Raw genomic sequence first — 6,325 nt, forward strand, 5'->3', positions numbered from 1 at the left:
GAGAAATCTCTTGTGGCAGCAAAGATTGGCTTGATTGGAGAAAAATTGATAACATGTAAGCCAATAAACCCATGGGTACATGAAGGACTCAAAGTGGAAAAGGAAAACGGTAAGCTTAACACTATGTTTTAAAGCCTACGGTTAGTTGAATATTGTGGGAAATTATGGTTGTTGAAAGGATCTACTTGCATAAGCTAGTTGAAAATTGTTAAGATTGTATGGCATGTCATTTGAAAGAAATGAAAAAGGAATATTGTGGATGGAGGATTGAGAAACAAAGTATTGAAAGTTAGATAGATAACGATGCGTGTAAACTAGGAAATAATCGAGTGAAAGTGAGAATGATTGTTGCTGCCATATATGTGGATTATGTGTGGAAATATAAGATGGATTTGGGTGGAAATTATTTAGAAAGGCTGAAGTAGACACGTGACATCATAATTAAGTTGCCGGTGATATAATTTAAGGAATTACGTAAGCAATGGATATAAGTAATTTTAGTAAAAATGTATTAAGATGTGAGTTAATTGAAGATGGTTTCATGATAGGAGGAAAAATATAAATTTGAGTAAGGATTAATTGATTGAAGTGCTGCTCGTATACATATGTAATTAAATATATTGAGTTCGTATTATTGCTAGGAAGTGCAAAGATAAAGTTAGAGTATTGTGGGGGAGTGTCGGAGTAAATAACGAGCGACCGACCAGTGAAAATAGTTAGAGACACCTCCGAACAAATAGCAACTTAATATCTCGTTGTTTCCAGGTGAGTGAACTTGCATTAAAATGTTTTGGAATAAATGATTTTATGCTTGATTGAGCCACTTGAAATATTTTGTTTGTTTTTCTTTAAAAGTCGCATGGGAACAAGCCCTTGATGAAATGTTTTGATATTATGAGATATGAACATGATGAATTCATGAGTTTCTACATTATGTTGATGTATATACTATACATTAAATGATATTTTTGTGTGATAATTATGACCCAGCCATGTGCGGTGTAGAAGTGCACATGAGCTGTGCTGACTCGGCTATGTGCGATGTGGTAGTGCACATAAGCTGAGATAGAGTTGGGGGCGAGGCCAGTGGTTATATATATGTTTATATATGATATATATATATATATATATAGAGGTTTTAGAAATTATATTGTGGTTGCATTGATTTTTGAATGTTAAAACTTGAGAAACAGTTTCCACTTGATTTTCACCGCAGCAAAGACAGATTTCTGTTGTGACAAGAAATTGAGTTAAATTGCATTGTCTTCAACATAAATGCATCATGATTTCTAAAACCTCTCGTATTGATGCTTATTCCCTTCCTATGTTCACTCACTGAGTTTATCCTCATGTTTTTAAAATTCATGTTTTAGGTTTCTTGAGTTAAAGGTGATTGGATCCTAGGAAGAGGTGCTCTTCCCTGTACATTGCTCGGTAGGTTTAATGTGACACTAAGTGTTATCAATCGTGCCCAGAGTCACTCCGCTAACGGTCAAGGTCTAATTATGTGTATGTGAATATTTAATGTGAACATTAAGAATCATTGTTAATCTATTAATGAATATATTGGTGGATGATGCCATTATGAATGTATGATTGGGTTTTATGAATCGTTTTCAAAGAAACGGTATTTGAACATTTCAAGCTTTGGATTCTAAAGGAATAGGGATAAATGTATAAGATCAATTAAGTAGGCTTTCTTGGGCTTAGTGGGCTGAGCCCATTGGGCCCTTGCGTCAGTCATGGCCTGAAAATTAGGCTGTGACACAATCCATATTCAGGCAACATCTTTCAACCTAAAACTCACCAATTCAACTAACCGATAGGTGGAGCATCCTAAAGCAAAACATATACATTCCGTATCTTCCAAAAATCTTTATGGATTTTCCACCATATCAGATCTAGTAAATGATGGGGGCTTAAGCATCATAAAATCCGTTAAGGTAACCTTAATATTTTCTGATGCTCACACTGAGGCACAGTCTAAATCTTGCAAACTAAATAAACTCATTCTTCAGAATGTGCCTCGCCTTTACTATGGAATTCAACACACTTATAAGCCAGACTTTGTAGCTCTATCACTAAATCTTTTAGGGTGACACCTCCTCCTATCGGATGGTCGTCCCTAACATCTTCACAACTATCACCAAGATACATTTCATTGGGATCCACATTTTAAACACATCTACCCACTATGTTTCTTCCACGATTTTGAGAAAAAGATGCTCGTGGTCCCATAGTAGGCTCATTAATTGGGGATACACGACAAAAGGAATTGCTTTATTTATAAACTTCACTTTCAGTAAGCATAGATTTCTTTTTTTTTTTCATAGTCTTTTTTTTTTCTATTCTGAATCATGTGTCCTTTTCGGCTAATCCAGAGCATCTTGTTTACCCGTGGCCCTTGAGAGGGCTCTCATCTTAGGCAACATCTTGTACCAAAACGAGGCAACACCATAATCAAAATTTCAAAATTCACGACTCCAAAAATGGGGTTAGCTTACTAAGGACTTCGGAGTTTGTGCAACCTCTCGCTCATGACTTGTGTCGTAGTCACAAATAATGAACAAGACTCTACACTAATCTCGACACTTAGTTGACATACACAAAATGACCTAGGGCACTTTAAACCTGGTCTCTGATACCAACTTTGTCATGACCTAAACTCAAAAGTCGTGACCGTCACACAAGCCTAGTAGGCAAAGCCTATGAGACTCGAGCAAGCCTTAGAGATCCAAAATAAATTAAAGCACACACAATTGGCCAAGGGTTTCTACATCAAATATATTCATAATATAACTTAAATTCAAATACTTGTAAGCTACCCCTTGGCACATAGTTCATACATATTACTGAACATATACATAAGCCATACATTGGCTAACAAAACGGGTTCATCTCATACAACCCTTAATATAATAACAACATAAGGCAACGTAGTGCCCAAACATAATGAAAACTAAATCGAAAGAGGAAGGACCCAAGCCAAATGCAGCGAAGTGGACATACTAGACAAAGAATACCTACCATATGCCATAATTGGTCTGTCAAAGGACAACACTAACCACAGCCTGTCCAATGGCCTATTTATCTACACATGATACAAAAAAATGGGTAAATCATCTAATACTTAGTGAAAGGTGCAAATAAATCAAATATATTAGTGCTAATAAACATATACATGTATATCTAGTGCATTATCAATGCAACCAAAATATGCTAACAAGCAAGCATCCCCAAAGTTAAAGGCCTATCATTTATCCCTAACATATTCCACAAATCTCACAATCACACATATGCCAATATGTTTCCACCAATGGTGCATAACGAATTTGGCGTACCCTCGAAGCCATTACAAGGTTAGTCTTTATAAGCACACTGTAGTTACCAAGGCATCAAACCAACTTCAAATTTATCTTTGCCGATCCGAGGTTATGTCATGTCACTCATAGTTCATATCACAATCATAGAGTGGTCTTCCCTAGACAAAATCAAATCACATAATGTGCCAACCAACGGAGTCAAATCATGTTCACAGTTAAAGTTACTAGTAGAGAATCAAATCAAACACGGTGAAAAAATGACCGACAGAGAGTCAAGTCACACTCAAAATCGAAACATCAGACGAAGAACAAATCATGTTTAGTGTCAAAACAATTGACAAAGAATCAAAGTCATCATCTAGAATTATTCAACAAATGGCATCAAAACACTGCAAACAAGAATCACAAATGGGACTTATACCACCATCCCTATAGGCATAGCACATAATCATAGGGAATAAGACTCCATTTAACCTCAAATCATAGCAACGTCCAAAATTCTCATAATCAGATGGAATGTAAATCCACAATTAAGGCCATCATGCCTTTAATATCAAATATATAACATTTTATATTGAAGATTACTCTTATAAACTTCAAACATTATCTAGCTCAATATCATCTCTGAGTGCCCTTAATCCTCCTAGGCATCAAACACTCGTAATCCTCTAAGAAATTAATTGTCTTGAGTAAACTACTCTTAGACATTCATCGTGTTCACTAGACCTTCTAGTCTAGGCTCAATCAAACACCACTATGTGGCTTGCACTAAGGCACACATTCACATCAAATATAACATATATAATTTACTAGCCTAGGTATATCTATCTAGGCATATACATATATGTTGGGTGAGGGCTGATCATGCATCAAATACAAATAAAACACAGCGAAAATGAATTTAAAATTAAATTTACACCTCACTTTCCTAGGATCTCTTTCATGCTAAATTGAGTACAAAATTAAATTAAAAATAAAATATATATGATCATATCAAGTTTACCTAAGTAGCAAAGGTTGATGAATCCTTTGTTAAACCATTAAATCAGCCTTTAAAAAGCTCAATCACCTCAGCCCAGTTGTTGTAAACCAAAGCTGTCCAAGGAATCTTTGTTCAGCCTCTAAAGGTGATCCACAGTAATGAATTAGAAAATCCTTTTTTAAGGATTGGGAGTACTATGCCTTGATAATGTGCTAACAAACATGAGTTTCATAAACTCATAATCCACACAAAATTGTGGGGCTGAACACACAAAAGAAATTAAGTGAATGAAAAACTATTTTTCTTCACACAAGGAGCGGAAGGCAAAAGGAATTTCTAATGTGCCGTTCTCTTAATTTTTTAGTCGTTCTCTCTCATTTTGTTTGGAGGCTATAGCAAGGTATTTATACCTTGGATTAATTTTAAACCCTAATTACAAAACTATTTTGTAATTGCCAATTAATCCAATAATTTGAATAAACAATTTAATTAAGTCCTTAAGCCCAATTAACTTAATTGTTTAATTTAATCAATTACACCCAATAACTTAATTAAACAATTTAATTAATTAAGCCCAACAATTTAATTAAACAATTTTAATCAATTAGGCCCAATGACTTATGTGAGACCTTGACCTTTATAGACTCATAGTTAGTAATATACGCGATATCCCTGATCAGGGATAATTTTATCATTTCCATAGTGAGCCCATAAAAGTAAGATTTTAAACAATATTATGGCCTAAGTAGGCCTAAGGCATAAATGAATGATGAAAATATGGATAAAATGACAAGGAAACAAAAATTTTGATGATTTTCACAGTAGGGGCAAAATGGTCATTTTTCACCTCAGGTTAGAATTTTTAAGTTTTCATGAACCCGAGCATTTTTAGACCATTATGGACCTTATCCTAGTGTCAAAAGAGTAAAAAGATTATATAAAAGATTAGAGGAGAATAAGCTAATTTGTGGAGGGGCATTTTGGTAATTTAAGTGAAGTGGATAAGCTTGGGCTATAAATATCTCTTTCTTCCAGCAGCTTCTACATTCTCCAGCAGCTTTTCTTCTTCTTCTTCTTCTCTTTCACGTTGCTTCCCAACCTCTATGAAAGCTTGATAAGAAAGCTCCACAACCTTCCTCAAATAGCTCCAAATTTCATGCTTTTGGTGCACATTTTCCATAAACCCTTGTGCTCTTCCACTCTCTCTCCTTAAAACCCTTGAAAAATCTTATTTCCATACTCTCTCTCACTAGTTAGGTGTTTTAAAGAGAGAAAGAGGAAGCTTCAAAAATAGCTTGAAAGTTTTGGAAAGAATTTCAAATACAAGCTACCAAGGTGAGTGGTACGCTAGAATTGAGTTTTCGTGTTGAGAATGATTAGTGTTTAGATTTGTGGGTGAATTGGTAGTTGGGATGTTCATTCATTTTAAAGTGATAAGGGTAGAGAGAATAGATAGCCACTTAAATGGCCATTGGAAGTTAGCTAAAAGAAAGCTTTTGGACTTTATAAGTATGTGAATTGACATATTGGTGATGCTAATGTGATGATAGGTTCTGACGAAGTCCCACAGCCCCAATTGGATCATTAGGGAGGTTAGAGTCGGTTAAAGGCTCAACAAATACTAGTGAGTGGACTTGCATTTCAAAATTTGTTTTGGGAATGTGAATGCAATTGTACAAACATTTAAAAGATTTTATCCAGTTTTCCTTTGAAAATGTACCTTGGGAACAAGCCTTTGGTGAAGTGATTTTATACTGTAAAAATGTGCTATACAATGGTTTATGTGTTATCACAATATAATAATATGCATGATATGCATTGGGTGCTTCTTTGTATGTTGATGTGGACCCGACTACGTGCGAGTAGGAGTGTGCATAAGCCGATGATGACCCGGCTATGTGCGAGTGGGAGTGCACATAAGTCGATGATGACCCAACCATGTGCTAGTGGGGAGTGCACATGAGTTGATGACGATGGGAGAGTGTGCTTAATGATGAATATATATATATATATATATATA

At 35.2% G+C, this 6,325-nt stretch overlaps 1 long non-coding RNA gene across 1 annotated transcript; it reads left to right on the forward strand.

Moving 5' to 3' along the window:
- Positions 620–1,610, forward strand: LOC108661723. The gene is made up of 2 exons (XR_001927496.1): positions 620–765; positions 1,374–1,610. It is a non-coding gene; the product is annotated as an uncharacterized LOC108661723 (long non-coding RNA).

The sequence above is a fragment of the Theobroma cacao genome, chromosome 4, assembly GCF_000208745.1.
Source record: "Theobroma cacao cultivar B97-61/B2 chromosome 4, Criollo_cocoa_genome_V2, whole genome shotgun sequence".
In the NCBI taxonomy this organism is placed as follows: domain Eukaryota; kingdom Viridiplantae; phylum Streptophyta; class Magnoliopsida; order Malvales; family Malvaceae; genus Theobroma; species Theobroma cacao.